The sequence below is a fragment of the Salvelinus fontinalis genome, chromosome 14, assembly GCF_029448725.1.
Source record: "Salvelinus fontinalis isolate EN_2023a chromosome 14, ASM2944872v1, whole genome shotgun sequence".
NCBI classification, from domain to species: domain Eukaryota; kingdom Metazoa; phylum Chordata; class Actinopteri; order Salmoniformes; family Salmonidae; genus Salvelinus; species Salvelinus fontinalis.
Window position 1 is genome coordinate 2,910,495 of NC_074678.1, and position 15,190 is coordinate 2,925,684.

Genomic DNA, 15,190 nt, shown 5'->3' on the forward strand with positions numbered 1-15,190 from the left:
CCTGTCAGCAGCGGGTGTGGCTGAAATAGCGGAATCCACTAATTTGAAGGGGTTTTGTCATACTTTTGTATGTATAGTGTTACGACAACGGACTGGAGTGTGGACCTCAGTTCATCTTTCAATCACCCATGTGGGTATACAGTATGCTCCTAAAAACCAATGAGAAGATGGGAGAGGCAGGATTTGCATCATGTCAAGTGTCACAAATAGAACCAAGTTCTATTTTTGCTCAAGCGCGTCTGCGTAGCCAGGTGCTATGATTGAATAACATGTATGTGTACATTTATTTTGCAATGGTCATCGTGTGATGGTTCGTTGGAGGGTGTAGCAGGATTTCTTATGCGTCCAGATTAGTGTTCTGCTCATTGAAAGCGGCATCTCTAGCCTTTAGCTCAGTGCGGATGTTGCCTGTAATCCATGGCTTCTGGTTGGGTTATGTACTGTACGCACTGTCACTGTGGGGATGACGTCATCGATGAGAATGTCATCAATACACTTAGTAACACCCTAAGGTCGATGTCCGCACCTCTGAAGAAATTTAGCATGACAAGAATATCCCCATAAAAAGCCGTCAGTTTAAACTATACTTTTTTTTGCATTGGATGCATCTCAATCCACCTCATCCACCTTTTGTGGCACTTCCACGTCTGCGGTGAAAGGTGACAGAGCCAGAGTGGTGTTTGTCAGAACATGAGACATCCTGAAAATATCAGTAAGGCCAAATAGGATTTTTTTTTTCACAAATGTTTGTTTACTTCAAGGGGTCTAAAAATTATCCTTGGTATGACCGTCTTAAAACAATTCTATATAGCTTAGTAGAACCCCTCCCCATTGGCTTAGACAAGGCTTTTACTCTGATTGGTTAATGAAGCCGGTGACTGATGTGGTAAACTCTTCAATGCCATCAGATTAATTCCGGAACGTATTACAGTTTGTGCTAGCGTAACAGTCCTGTAGCTTAGCATCCACTTCATCAGACCACTTCCTTATTGAGCGTGTCACCGGTATTTCCTGTTTGAGTTGTTGCTTGTAAGCAGGAATCAGGATGATAGAGAGTGTTGTCAAATTTGCCAAATGGAGGGCTAGGGATAGCTTTGTATGCATCTCTGTCTGTGGAGGAATGATGATCTAGTTGCTGGTAGAAATTAGATAAAACAGACTTCAGTTTTTCTGCATTAAACTCACCGGCCACTAGGGGCGCTGCATCCGGATGAGCGTTGTCTTGTTTGCTTGTGGCTTTATACAGCTCGTATAAAGAGTGCGGTATTTGTGCCCATCGGTTTGCGGTGGTAAAGAGACAGCTACGAAGAATATAGCTGAAAAGTCGCTTGGTAAATAGTATGGTCTACAGCAGGGGTGTCAAACTCATTCCACGGAGGGCCTAGTGTCTGCAGGTTTTTGGTTTTTCCTTTCAATAAAGCCTTAGACAACCAGGTGTGGGGAGTTCCTAACTAATTAGTGATGTTAATTCATCAATCAAGTATAAGGGAGGAGCGAAAACCCGCAGACACTCGGCCCCCCGTGGAATGAGTTTGACACCTGTGGTCTACAGCTTACCATTAGGTATTCAAACTCGAAGAGCAGAACCTTGAGCGCGCACCATAGCCTGTTTCCTAAAGCCAAATCCACATTTCAGATTGAGTTCATTTGGATTTCATTGCAGAAATTCATTTTTGTTTGTTTGTCTTGTGGGTCCTTTAGCCGACATTATTTAGCTCTACCACCGCTACCACTCCTACCATTATTTAGCTCTACCACTCCTCCCATTATTTAGCTCTACCACCACTACCACTCCTCCCATTATTTAGCTCTACCACCGCTACCACTCCTCCCATTATTTAGCTCTACCACCACTACCACTCCTACCATTATTTAGCTCTACCACCGCTACCACTCCTCCCATTATTTAGCTCTACCACCACTACCACTCCTACCATTATTTAGCTCTACCACCGCTACCACTCCTCCCATTATTTAGCTCTACCACCACTACCACTCCTCCCATTATTTAGCTCTACCACCGCTACCACTCCTCCCATTATTTAGCTCTACCACCGCTACCACTCCTACCATTATTTTCTGCATCTTATCCTATTCCTCTTGCCTGCCTGCCTGCCTCTTGCCTGGCTGCCTGCCTCTTGCCTGTCTGGCTGCCTGCCTCTTGCCTGGCTGCCTCTTGCCTGCCTGCCCTTAAGACCCTAACACGTTTACCTTTTCACAGGTTATTGTTGGCTTTTAAGTATGTACCTCTAACTCTAAGTTGACTGCCCGTCAGAACACAAGCATTTCGCTACACCCGCAATAACATCTGCTAAGTATGTGTATGTGACAAATAACATTTGATTTGATTTGAGACAGACAATTCTGTCATAGGATAATCACTACTGCCCTCTACTGTAGCGATGAGGTATCACTACTGCCCTCTACTGTAGCGATGAGGTATCACTACTGCCCTCTACTGTAGCGATGAGGTATCACTACTGCCCTCTACTGTAGCGATGAGGTATCACTACTGCCCTCTACTGTAGCGATGAGGTATCACTACTGCCCTCTACTGTAGCGATGAGGTATCACTACTGCCCTCTACTGTAGCGATGAGGTATCACTACTGCCCTCTACTGTAGCGATGAGGTATCACTACTGCCCTCTACTGTAGCGATGAGGTATCACTACTGCCCTCTACTGTAGCGATGAGGTATCACTACTGCCCTCTACTGTAGCGATGAGGTATCACTACTGCCCTCTACTGTAGCGATGGGGTATCACTACTGCCCTCTACTGTAGCGATGAGGTATCACTACTGCCCTCTACTGTAGCGATGAGGTATCACTACTGCCCTCTACTGTAGCGATGAGGTATCACTACTGCCCTCTACTGTAGCGATGAGGTATCACTACTGCCCTCTACTGTAGCGATGAGGTATCACTACTGCCCTCTACTGTAGCGATGAGGTATCACTACTGCCCTCTACTGTAGCGATGAGGTATCACTACTGCCCTCTACTGTAGCGATGAGGTATCACTACTGCCCTCTACTGTAGCGATGAGGTATCACTACTGCCCTCTACTGTAGCGATGAGGTATCACTACTGCCCTCTACTGTAGCGATGAGGTATCACTACTGCCCTCTACTGTAGCGATGAGGTATCACTACTGCCCTCTACTGTAGCGATGGGGTATCACTACTGCCCTCTACTGTAGCGATGAGGTATCACTACTGCCCTCTACTGTAGCGATGAGGTATCACTACTGCCCTCTACTGTAGCGATGAGGTATCACTACTGCCCTCTACTGTAGCGATGAGGTATCACTACTGCCCTCTACTGTAGCGATGAGGTATCACTACTGCCCTCTACTGTAGCGATGAGGTATCACTACTGCCCTCTACTGTAGCGATGAGGTATCACTACTGCCCTCTACTGTAGCGATGAGGTATCACTACTGCCCTCTACTGTAGCGATGAGGTATCACTACTGCCCTCTACTGTAGCGATGAGGTATCACTACTGCCCTCTACTGTAGCGATGAGGTATCACTACTGCCCTCTACTGTAGCGATGAGGTATCACTACTGCCCTCTACTGTAGCGATGAGGTATCACTACTGCCCTCTACTGTAGCGATGAGGTATCACTACTGCCCTCTACTGTAGCGATGAGGTATCACTACTGCCCTCTACTGTAGCGATGAGGTATCACTACTGCCCTCTACTGTAGCGATGAGGTATCACTACTGCCCTCTACTGTAGCGATGAGGTATCACTACTGCCCTCTACTGTAGCGATGAGGTATCACTACTGCCCTCTACTGTAGCGATGAGGTATCACTACTGCCCTCTACTGTAGCGATGAGGTATCACTACTGCCCTCTACTGTAGCGATGAGGTATCACTACTGCCCTCTACTGTAGCGATGAGGTATCACGACTGCCCTCTACTGTAGCGATGAGGTATCACGACTGCCCTCTACTGTAGCGATGAGGTATCACGACTGCCCTCTACTGTAGCGATGAGGTATCACGACTGCCCTCTACTGTAGCGATGAGGTATCACTACTGCCCTCTACTGTAGCGATGAGGTATCACTACTGCCCTCTACTGTAGCGATGAGGTATCACGACTGCCCTCTACTGTAGCGATGAGGTATCACTACTGCCCTCTATTGTAGCGATGAGGTATCACGACTGCCCTCTACTGTAGCGATGAGGTATCACTACTGCCCTCTATTGTAGCAATGGGGTATCACTACTGCCCTCTACTGTAGCGATGAGGTATCACTACTGCCCTCTACTGTAGCGATGAGGTATCACTACTGCCCTCTACTGTAGCGATGAGGTATCACTACTGCCCTCTACTGTAGCGATGAGGTATCACTACTGCCCTCTACTGTAGCGATGAGGTATCACTACTGCCCTCTACTGTAGCGATGAGGTATCACTACTGCCCTCTACTGTAGCGATGAGGTATCACTACTGCCCTCTACTGTAGCGATGAGGTAAAGAATATGAAATATTATTGGGTTTATAATGTGCACCTGACCTCTGTTTCAAAGGTAGACTAGGTCAGCAATGGAGGCTCGGAATTTGTTCCTGAAAAATACCTTTCTTTTAGTGCAGTAGGTTTTGTCATGTCTCCTTTTAGGACTTTGAAGTGGCTCAGCTCCCCTGATGCCCATTAGGAGCTCTCTCTGTCTCTCTCTGTGTGTGTGTGTGTGTTGGGTAGATACTGTAATGTCACTGTTCTTCCACGGGATGGTGCTCTGAGGCAGGGTTTAGGCTAACAGATGTTCCTCTCTGTTCTCCTCTGACTGGGTTCTCTGGGTAGAAGTTGTCCCATATGCACAGTTCTGGGATCAGCTTACTCTACTACTGGCAGGGCAGAGACAGCAAGGGTGGTTTGCCGCTCCAGTGCCTTGCCGTTCACCTTCGCACGCCTGGGCAAGACTACACTCAATCATAGGACCTACTAAAGAGATCAATCTTCAGTAAAGACTTAAAGGTTGAGACCGAGTCTGCGTCTCTCACATGGATAGGCAGACCATTCAATAAAGATTTTGATCTATAGGAGAAAGCCCTACCTCCAGCTGTTTGCTTAGAAATTCTTGGGACAATTAGGAGGCCTGCGTCTAATGAGCGTACGTTTAGGTACGGTAGGACCAAATCGGAGAGATGGGTAGGAGCAAGCCAATGTAATGCTTTGTAGGTTAACAGTAAAACCTTGAAATCAGCCCTAGCCCTAACAGGAAGCCAGTGTAGGGAGGCTAGCACTGGAGTAATATGATCACATTTTTTTGGTTCTAGTCAAGATTCTAGCAGCCGTGTTTAGCACTAACTGAAGTTTATTTAGTGCTTTATCCGGGTAGCTGGAGAGTAGATCAGTGCAGTAGTCTTATATAGAAGTGACAAAAGCATGGATTAGCTTTTCTGCATCGTTTTTGGACAAAAGGTTTCAGATTTCTGTAATGTTACTAAGATTGAAAAAAGATGTTAGTCAAAAGAGAGATCTGTGTCCAGAGTAACGCCATGGTCCTTCACAGTTTTATTTGTGACGACTGTACAAGCATCAAGATTAATTGTCAGATCCAACAGCCCAAGGGCATAAGGTGAGGTTTATTAACTGAGTACTGGCATGATTCTAAATGCCACTAACGTTAGCAGTTTGCAAAGTAGGGTCGGCACTAGCATTAGTTACCACAGCTACAAAGTAATAAACCATGCCTGTTTCTACAATTTCTCTTTTTACAATCTTGATTTTAAACCTAACAAGTCCTTGACTTGGACTGCAATAGATTTCAGTAATCATTTTGGGGGCATGTACTGTTTATATTTAGGTGCAGTAGCTCTGCAATACTTTTGAGCTAATATTCTATAAGAGGAACAGGAGCTCAAGCAGTAGATATTTTGAGATGCCGGTACTCCGCTCCGGTGAGCTCCTGCACAAGTCAAACACTGAACCTAAACCAAACCTTAACCACACTGCTAAACTTATGTCTCACCCTAACCTTGAAATGAGACCAAAAAACACATTGTTATTTTCATACATTTTTACGACGTAGCCAATGTTGACTTTGTGGATGTGGTAACTAGTGACAACCGCAAAGTAGCCTAAGCGACAATTACGCAATTATTCCAAACCTGCAGCTCGTTGTTGGAAGTATTTCCTTACTACAGTTAACTTGTCCATTTCGAATTTGTGATAAAACTGTCATTTGTCAAGGAATGTAGCTTGTGTATCCAATCAGTTAGATACTTAAAAAAAAATAGGCTTTTATTTCTCAAGTTGCACTCCGCACACATGTGTACAGGGAGCATACGGGACGCAATTGTGTGATTGAGACATGAAGGGGGAAGGATATTTAGGGAGCAGAACTGCGTGATGCTCGTTTATTTGGTAAAAAATGTTTTTATAATTGCCCACAAATGCACATGTACAAATGAAACACGAGTCAATGCAAATGAACGTTGTCTTAAAGACAAAATTTAGACCAAATAGTTGTACAGTATTTGAACAAAATGTGATCTCTGGTTAAAGATCGATTTTTTGACATCCATTTGAGTCATCGAGTAACGTTACTCAATTACTCCAACGTATCCCTGAGCGAAAATGCGTAGCCTATTCTGCCCTACCAAGTAAAAAGACAGTAACTGCTCATTTGGTCGGAAAAGTAGTTAATGTAATTTTTGCTACATTAATTACCTGCCTCTATTGTGTTTTGGAGAAAATGGGGGTCATGTTAGCAGTAACTCCGTATAGTTACTGTGAAACCAAGGTAAATAAAAGCCATTTTTCTCAGTTCCACGCTATGAGCAGTTACTATCTTTTTTGGTAGGGCAGTATTCTTCTCTGATTTAGAAGGCCGTTGCTCAAACATGCTGATCTAGATTAGGCCTACACCAGCACTGGTATCAGGCTGTATTAGATCAAATTGTATTTGTCACATGCACCGAATACAACAAGTGTAGACCTTACTGTGAAATGCTTACTTATGAGCCCTTAACCAACAATGCATTTTTTTAAAGTAATAAAAATTCACAAAATATACTAAATGGAAAAATACTAACACAGTAAAATAACAATAACTAGGCTATATACAAGGGGTACCGAGGTCAATGTGCAGGGGTACGGGGTAGTCGAGGTAATATGTGCATGTAGGTAGAGGTAAGTGACTATGCATGGATAATTAACAGAGTCGTGTGTGTCTGTGTGGTTAGAGTCCAGTGAGTGTACATCGAGCTTGTGCAAGAGAGTTAGTGGCAAAAATAATAATTGGCGCTCTGGTACCGCTTGCCGTGCGGTCGCATTTTGGGGTCTTCCTCTGACATAGATAGTTATGTTTGCTCTGACTCTTAGTAAATTTAGCTAGCCAGCTAACTAGCAATTAGCATGATATATTTTAGATTTATTTTAGCCACAACTTGGGTAGAAAAGACAAACTAGCAGACAGTAGTTAGCAGACAGTAGTTAGCAGACAGTAGTTAGCAGACAGTAGTTAGCAGACAGTAGTTAGCAGACAGTAGTTAGCAGACAGGAAAATACACAAATAGAGGTCGACCGATTTTATGATTTTTCAACGCCGATACCGATTATTGGAGGTCCAATAAAAGCCGATACCGATTAATCGTACGATTATTTATATATATATATTTGTAATAATGACAATTACAACAATACCGAATGAACAATGAACACTTTTATTTTAACTTAATATAATACATAGATTTTATTTATTTAGTCTCAAATAAACAATGAAAACTGTTCCATTTGGTTTAAGTAATGCAAAAACAGTGTTGGAGAAGAAAGTAAAAGTCCAATATGTGCCATGTAAAAAAGCTAACGTTTAAGTTCCTTGCTCAGAACAAAATACACCATGACAGCGCAATACACAAGGGGTGGAACAGTGGCAAAGGTACCCACAGGACAAACAGAATAATATAATTACATATGAAAGCTGGTGGTTCAATATTCCCAGTTCTTCAATATTCCCAGTTAAGAAGTTTTAGGTTGTAGTTATTATAGGAATTATGACGTGTTGACTATTTCTCTCTATACCATTTTGTATTTAATTTACCTTTGACTATAGGATGTTCTAATAGGCACTTTAGTATTGCCAGCCTAATCTCAGGAGTTGATAGGCTTGAAGTTATAAACAGCGCTGTGAAGCAAGCATCGCTAAGAGCTGCTGGCAAACGCATTAAAGTTTGAATGAATGCTTACGAGCCTGCTGCCGCCTACCACCGCTCAGTCAGACTGCTCTATCAAATCGTTGGCTTAATTATAATAAACACAGAAAATCGAGCCATTAATATGGTCAAATCTGGAAACTATCATTTCGAAAAAACAAAATGTTTATTCTTTTAGTGAAATACAGAACCGTTCCGTATTTTATCGAACGGGCGGCATCCCTAAGTCTAAATACTACTGTTACATTGCACAACCTTCAATGTTATGTCATAATTATGTAAAATTCTGGCAAATTAGTTCGCAACGAGCCAGGCGGCACAAACTGTTGCATATACCCTGTCTCTGCGTGCAATGAACGCAAGAGAAGTGACACAATTTCCCTAGTTAATATTACCTGCTAACATTCATTTCTTAACTAAATATGCAGGTTTAAAAATATATACTTCTGTGTATTGATTTTAAGAAAGGGATTGATGTTTATGGTTAGGTACATTCGTGCAATGATTGTGCTTTTTTCGGGAATGCGCTTTTGTTAAATCATCCCCCGTTTGGCGAAGTAGGCTGTGATTCGATATAAACTTTACAGTCACCGCATTGATTATATGCAACGCAGGACAAGCTAGTTAACCTAGTAATATCATCAACCATGTAGTTAAGTGAAGATTAATTGTTTTTTTTATAAGATTATTTTAATGCTAGCTAGCAACTTACCTTGGCTCCTTGCTGCACTCACGTAACCGGTGGTCAGCCTGTCACGCAGTTTCCTCTTGGAATGCAATGTAATCGGCCATAATCGGCGTCTAAAAATGCAGATTACCGATTGTTATGAAAACTTGAAATCGGCCATGCCGATTAATCGGGCGACCTCTATACACAAACTAATAATAGTGTAATTATATAATGCTTGTGGAAAGCAGCATGTCACCAACATCTTGAGTGAACAGCAAGAAAGTGCTCCTGACTCCCTGGTCGAGCAACTGCTGTCTCCTTGAGTGACGGGGCTTGCTGTGGGAGGGGGGCAGTGCTTGGTGTGGGAGGGGGGGCAGTACTTGGTGTGGGAGGGGGGGCAGTGCTGGGTGTGGGAGGGGGGCAGTGCTTGGTGTAGGAGGGGGGCAGTGCTTGGTGTAGGAGGGGGGCAGTGCTTGGTGTGGGAGGGGGGCAGTGCTTGGTGTGGGAGGGGGGCAGTGCTTGGTGTGGGAGGGGGGCAGTGCTTGGTGTGGGAGGGGGGCTTGGAGAGGGAGAAGGTATCATATTTATCAAACCAAACATTGAAACACTGTTCTAGAAGGTAAGGAGCAGGTAGCTGCCTAGTGGATATTCAGCAGCCTGATGGTCTGGGACAGGGGTAGAAGCTATTAGCCAGTCTGTTAGTTTTAGCCATGATGCTCCTGTACTGCCCGCGTCTGACTGATGGAAGTGGGGAGAACAGGTTATGGTGGTCCCTGGTGAACTTCTTGGCCTTCCTGCACAACCTGGTGTTGTAGGTGTCCTGTAGGGCAGGCAGTGTGCACCCAATGGTGTGTTCGGCTAAGCACACCACCCTCACGTAGAGCCTTGCTCCGTAGGGCCTGAGCCTTGAGGTCGGCCGCTCCAAATTCAACTCCAAATTCACATGCATTTGGGCTATATGAAATCATTATCTAGAAAAAGGTGCCGTTTCAAACTGGTTTATTTTAGTGCTGACCTACAAATGTGACGCTGTCCTAGCCTAGCAGGCACAAGAGCTTGCTGTTAAACTCGTTCTCATTCTTACTCTCATTCTCGTTCTCATTCTTACTCTCATTCTCATTCTCGTTCTTACTCTCATTCTCGTTCTCATTCTTACTCTTTCTCGTTCTCTTGTTCTCGCTATCTCTCTTCATGTCTTCATCTCTCTCTCAATCTCGTTCTTGTTCAGATTCTTTTTCTCTCTCTCGGGAGTGGTGTTTGTTGTGTTATGGTCTGTGTGGAGTAACTTGAGGAAAGAGTTGTAATTCTGAGGCCTCTGCCTGTCTCATTGCACTGAGGGAGTAGGCAGCAACAAAGATATATAGATAGACGCTACTACTGCTACTATTACTACAGCGATTACTTCTATTGCTACTACTATTACTACTGCTACTACTACTTTTACTACGAATATTACTACTGCTGCTACTGTTACTGCTACTACTACTGTTACTACTACTATTACTACTGCTGCTACTGTTGCTACTGCTGTTACTACTACTGTTACTATTACTACTGCTGCTACTCTTACTACTACTGTTACCACTACTGCTACTGTTACTACTACTACTACTACTACTACTGTTACTACTACTATTACTACTGTTACTACTACTATTACTACTGTTGCTGCTACTACTACTACTGTTACTACTACTACTACTACTACTACTGCTACTACTACTGCTACTACTGTTACTACTACTATTACTACTGTTGCTGCTACTACTACTACTACTACTATAACTACTACTCCTGTTACTACTACCGCTGTTACTGCCACTGTTACTACTACTGTTACTACTACTACTGCTACTGTTACTGCTGTTACTACTACTGATGTTACTACTACTGCTACTGCTGTTGCTGCTACTACTGTTACTGCTACTGTTGCTACTACTGATACTACTTCTGCTACTGTTACTACTACTACTAATGCTACTACTACTACTACTACTAATACTACTACTACTACTGTTACTACTACCACTTCTACTGTTACTACTACTGTTACTACCACTGCTACTGTTACTACTACTGTTACTACTGATGTTACTACTACTGCTGTTACTGTTGTTCCTACTACTGTTACTACTACACTTACTACTGCTGCTACTACTACTGCTGTTACTACTACTGCTGTTACTACTACTGCTGTTACTACTACTACTACTGCTGCTACTACTGCTGCTACTGTTACTACTGCTGTTACTACTACTACTACTGTTACTGCTACTACTACTGCTGCTACTACTGCTGCTACTGTTACTATTGCTGTTACTACTATTGCTGTTACTACTACTGCTACTACTACTGTTCCTGCTACTATTACTATTACTGCTGCTGCTATTGTTACTACTACTACTACTACTACTGTTACTACTACTATTACTACTACTACTGTTACTACCGATGTTACTACTACTACTATTACTACTACTGCTGTTACTGCTACTGCTACTACTGTTGTTCCTACTACTGTTACTACTACGGTTACTGCTACTGTTGCTACTGCTGCTGCTACTACTGTTGTTCCTACTACTGTTACTACCACACTTACTACTACTGTTACTACTGCTGCTGCTACTACTGTTGTTACTACTACAACTGTTACTACTACTGTTACTACTCCTGTTACAGCTACTGTTACTACTGCTACTACTACTTCTACTGTTACTACTACTATTACTACTACTGCTGTTACTACTGCACTACTTACTACTACTATTACTTCTACTGTTACCACTACTATTACCACTGCTACTACTGCTAATATTGTTACTACTACTATTACTACTGCTACTACTGCTGTTACTGCGACTGTTACTGCGACTGTTACTACTACTACTACTACTGTTGTTACTACTACTACTGTTACTACTACTGTTACTACTACTGTTGTTACTGCTACTGTTACCACTACTACTGCTACAGTTACTACTACTGTTACTACTACTACTACTACTACTACTGCTGATACTACTACTGTTACTACTACCATTGCTACTGTTACTACAAATGCTACTGCTGCTACTGTTACTTATACTGCTACTGTTGCTACTACTGTTACTACTGCTGTTACTGCTACTGTTACTACTGCTACTGCTACTACTGATGTCACTACTGTTACTACTGCTGTTACTACTACTGCTGCTCCTGTTACTACTACTACTGCTACTGTTACTACTGCTACTGTTACTACAGCTACTGTTACTACTACTGCTGTTATTACTACTACTGTTACTACTACTACTACTACTGTTACTACTGCCATTGCTACCACTACTGTTACTACTGCTACTACTGGTACTACTACTGCTGTTACTGCTATTGTTACTACTCTACTACTGTTACTACTACTGTTACTGCTACTGTTACTGCTACTACTGTTACTACTACTACTGCTGTTACTATTACTGTTACTGCTACTGCTGTTACTACTTCTACTGTTACTACTACTGCTACTACTTCTGCTACTACTGTTACTACTGCTGCTGTTCCTGCTACTGTTACTACTGCTACTGCTACTGTTACTACTACTGTTACTACTACTGTTACTACTGCTACTGCTACTGTTACTACTACTGTTGCTACTGCTACTAATTCTACTGCTGTTACTACTACTGTTACTATTACTACTGCTACTACTGCTACTGTTACTGCTACTGTTACTACTACTACTGCTACTGTTACTACTACTGTTGCTAATACTACTGATACTGTTACTACTACTACTGTTACTACTGCTGCTGATGATTATGATCTTGTAATTGTATTTGGTCAGCATATGGTGTGTCCTTGGGGATGATCAAATGACATCACTCAGACATCTTCCTCACTTTCTCCACTTCACCTTACCTCTCCTTCTCTCTCCACTTCCTCCTCCATCCCTTCCCTCTCTTCTGCCTTGTCTCTTGAAGTTGATGTCCTCATATAGTTCTGCCATCTTCTCCTCTTCCCCCCCTGCCATCTTCTCCCCACCCCCCCTGCCCTCTTCTCCTCTTCCCCCCCTGCCCTCTTCTCCTCATCCCCCCCTGCCCTCTTCTCCTCATCCCCCCCGCCATCTTCTCCTCATCCCCCCCCTGCCATCTTCTCCTCATCCCCCCCCTGCCATCTTCTCCTCATCCCCCCCCTGCCATCTTCTCCTCACCCCCCCCCTGCCATCTTCTCCTCTTCCCCCCCTGCCATCTTCTCCCCACCCCCCCTGCCCTCTTCTCCTCTTCCCCCCCTGCCCTCTTCTCCTCATCCCCCCTGCCCTCTTCTCCTCTTCCCCCCCTGCCCTCTTCTCCTCATCCCCCCCCTGGCCTCTTCTCCTCATCCCCCCCTGCCCTCTTCTCCTCATCCCCCCCCCTGCCCTCTTCTCCTCATCCCCCCCCCTGCCCTCTTCTCCTCACCCCCCCCCTGCCCTCTTCTCCTCATCCCCCCCCCTGCCCTCTTCTCCTCACCCCCCCCCTGCCCTCTTCTCCTCACCCCCCCCTGCCCTCTTCTCCTCATCCCCCCCCTGCCCTCTTCTCCTCACCCCCCCCTGCCCTCTTCTCCTCATCCCCCCCCTGCCCTCTTCTCCTCACCCCCCCCTGCCCTCTTCTCCTCACCCCCCCCCTGCCCTCTTCTCCTCACCCCCCCTGCCCTCTTCTCCTCACCCTCACCTGCCCTCTTCTCCTCACCCCCCCTGCCCTCTTCTCCTCACCCCCTCCCCCTGCCCTCTTCTCCTCACCCCCTCCCCCTGCCCTCTTCTCCTCACCCCCCCCTCCACTCTTCTCCTCACCCCCCCCCCCGCACTCTTCTCCTCACCCCCCCCCCGCACTCTTCTCCTCACCCCCCCCCCGCACTCTTCTCCTCACCCCCCCCCCCCCGCACTCTTCTCCTCACCCCCCCCCCGCACTCTTCTCCTTCTCACCCCCCCTGCACTCTTCTCCTCACCCCCCCCCGCACTCTTCTCCTTCTCACCCCCCCTGCACTCTTCTCCTTCTCACCCCCCCCTGCCCTCTTCTCCCCCCCTGCCCTCTTCTCCCCCCCCCTGCCCTCTTCTCCCCCTCAACCCCCCCCCTGCCCTCTTCTCCCCCTCAACCCCCCCTGCCCTGTCCTCTTCTCCTCATCCCCCCTGCCCTCTTCTCCATTCCTTCCTCTCCTGTCTGTGTTCCTCCTCCTTTGAAAGTTCCTTATTACCATATGCATATGCAAGGTTTGTCTTGTGTCCAGCATCGTATGTTCACCGTGACGATGGTTATGTAAGACACATTCCACTTAACTACCAGCTGAACCCCACTCCCCTTCACACACACACACACACACACACACAGACAGACAGACAGACAGACAGACAGACAGACAGACAGACAGACAGACAGACAGACAGACAGACAGACAGACAGACAGACAGACAGACAGACAGACAGACAGACAGACAGACAGACAGACAGACAGACAGACAGACAGACAGACAGACAGACAGACAGACAGACAGACAGACAGACAGACAGACAGACAGACAGACAGACAGACAGACAGACAGACAGACAGACAGACAGACAGACAGACAGACAGACAGACAGACAGACAGACAGACAGACAGACAGACAGACAGACAGACAGACAGACAGACAGACAGACAGACAGACAGACAGACAGACAGACAGACAGACAGACAGACAGACAGACAGACAGACAGACAGACAGACAGACAGACAGACAGACAGACAGACAGACAGACAGACAGACAGACAGACAGACAGACAGACAGACAGACAGACAGACAGACAGACAGACAGACAGACAGACAGACAGACAGACAGACAGACAGACAGACAGACAGACAGACAGACAGACAGACAGACAGACAGACAGACAGACAGACAGACAGACAGACAGACAGACAGACAGACAGACAGACAGACAGACAGACAGACAGACAGACAGACAGACAGACAGACAGACAGACAGACAGACAGACAGACAGACAGACAGACAGACAGACAGACAGACAGACAGACAGACAGACAGACAGACAGACAGACAGACAGACAGACAGACAGACAGACAGACAGACAGACAGACAGACAGACAGACAGACAGACAGACAGACAGACAGACAGACAGACAGACAGACAGACAGACAGACAGACAGACAGACAGACAGACAGACAGAGAGAAGTAAATGGATAAGAGAGTGATCTATACTGACATCTCATTTACTCACAGTCACTCGCCCACTGATGGAGAGGGGAAGGGAGAGGAGTGGGGAGGGGAGGGGAAGGGAGAGGAGTGGGGAGGGGAGGGGAAGGGAGAGGAGTGGGGAAAGGAGGGGAAGGG

At 45.4% G+C, this 15,190-nt stretch overlaps 1 protein-coding gene across 9 annotated transcripts in view; it reads left to right on the forward strand.

Annotated features, from left to right (window-relative positions):
* The window catches only part of LOC129869391 (disks large homolog 1-like), a 282,157-nt gene that overhangs the window by 46,221 nt on the left and 220,746 nt on the right, over nt 1-15,190 (forward strand). The window lies entirely within an intron of this gene.